We start from the raw sequence: 1,953 nt of genomic DNA, 5'->3' as shown, positions 1-1,953 counted from the left end.
CTTCATATGATTTCTAGTATTTTAATTATCTTCATCTAAATATTCTTCAACTATCTCCCATAGCATATCTATTAATAGTTTTTTACATAGTGAATGTGATTCTCACTCATTCTCATCACTAGACCGTAGGTTTCTTTCATTGGGGGTGTTGGTGAGAGGGTCACACCTGGTGGTGCTCCAGGTTATTTCTGGCTGTGTGCTCAGGGGTTCTGGTGCTGCTCTAAGACCATTATGGGAGCCAGAGACAAAACCTGTGATTGGGGTATGAAAGGCAAGCACTCTACTTGCTGTACGATCTTCTCAGACTAGTCATAAGTTTCTTATGGAAGCTAATATGTAATTTATATATGTATTTTCATCTTCTGACTCAAAATAAAGTACACAGTACATACTCAATTAGTAATTATTTATCACGACAGAAAATTATTTGTATCTATTATTGAGATAAAATTTAACATTTATTAATCTATAAATTCAAAAATATAGTTTGGATAACTATATACTAGAAAATATTCTAGCAATTCCCTAAAAAAATGATTAAAATGGAATCACATTACTGTTTCTATCTTAATCTGCAGTTCAAAGTATTTATAGTCTATATTTAATTGAAAGTTTGTAAGCAAGAATGAGAAAATTAAATAAAGAAAATTTTAAAATAACAATTGCATAAAAAGATACATTCTTTGCTGCCAAATCAAAACACATAAAATATATTCACTTTTTTTTTTTGGTTTTTGGGTCATATCCAGCAGTGCTCAGGGGTTACTCTTGGCTCTGTACTCAGGAATTACTCCTGGCGGTGCTCGGGGGACCATATGGGATGTTGGGAATCAAACATGGGTTGGCCACGTGCAAGCCAAATGCCCTACCCACTGTGCTATAGCTCCAGTCCCACATTTTTATATAGGAATAATTTAATTATATAACATAAATGATGTGCATATTACAAATTCTGGTGTATTTTACATACACAAATATTGATACACACAATATGACTGTGTGTTCTTCTCCATTGCACTATGCTCATTCCACAGTTTTAGGTTATAATCTATTCAGGGATTAAGTTGTAAACATTATGTTTTTACACATCTGACAATAGAGTATTGCAGTATAGTACTGGCACAGTTAGCATATGAATGACTTGCCCAGTGTCGTACATGTCAAATCACAGTTTTCATCTCATAACCTTTTGTGGTTTATTTTAGTGTAATTTGTAGAACTTTATTATTATATAGAAAGCTATAGCAATCCTCCAGTTAGCAGTATTTTATACCAATTGTAATTTTCATTGTCAATTTTGGAGAATTAAAATCTCTTTTTTTGACAACTAAAAATATCTTAAATGAAAATTCCAGGTCAACTCTGGAGTAGTCTGCCACTCCACACTTGCAGAAAGAGCATCCGCCAGAAGATACTGAGGCATGACTGTCAGAGTTATAGCAACTCAGGTGCAATTCTCCTCTGATGCTTGCTGAGCACTGTTACCACAGTGACAGTCATGGGTTCCGGTAGATACCTGTCAGTAACAGTAAAAGTGTCTAGATACTATTTAACAGGTGGAATGGCTTATGTTTGACAACAAATACTGCTACAAATATCTGATAGTTCTGAGTCAATTTCTCAGAATAATTTGGGAAAAATAACTAACTGGAATAGAAGCAAAAACTATACAATCACGACAAATAACATAAAGATTTATATGTTATTTCTTCTGATGTTTTTCTCTTTAGAACTTTGAGAAGCAGAGTAATTGTCAGTATCTGTGCTGAATTTTAGAAATAAATAAAAAAAAGATGGAGAATCATTGATAGAAAAATTGATGTATAATAACAGCATCCATCTGTTTTGTAATCTACAGAGAGAATGATAATTTTTGACTAGTAGTAATAGGCTTTCATTGTAATCATATTTTGAACTAGTGTGAACAAATTTCTCCAGTGTCCAGGTGACGTA

At 33.1% G+C, this 1,953-nt stretch overlaps 1 pseudogene; it reads left to right on the top strand.

The window, feature by feature from the left end:
* Positions 1 to 1,359: 1,359 nt before the first annotated feature.
* On the top strand, positions 1,360 to 1,596 carry LOC130019510 (uncharacterized; annotated as a pseudogene).
* Positions 1,597 to 1,953: the final 357 nt, after the last annotated feature.

Source organism: Sorex fumeus, unplaced genomic scaffold (assembly GCF_029834395.1).
Source record: "Sorex fumeus unplaced genomic scaffold, SorFum_2.1 ptg000008l, whole genome shotgun sequence".
In the NCBI taxonomy this organism is placed as follows: domain Eukaryota; kingdom Metazoa; phylum Chordata; class Mammalia; order Eulipotyphla; family Soricidae; genus Sorex; species Sorex fumeus.
This window is presented reverse-complemented; position numbering and strand designations above follow the sequence as displayed.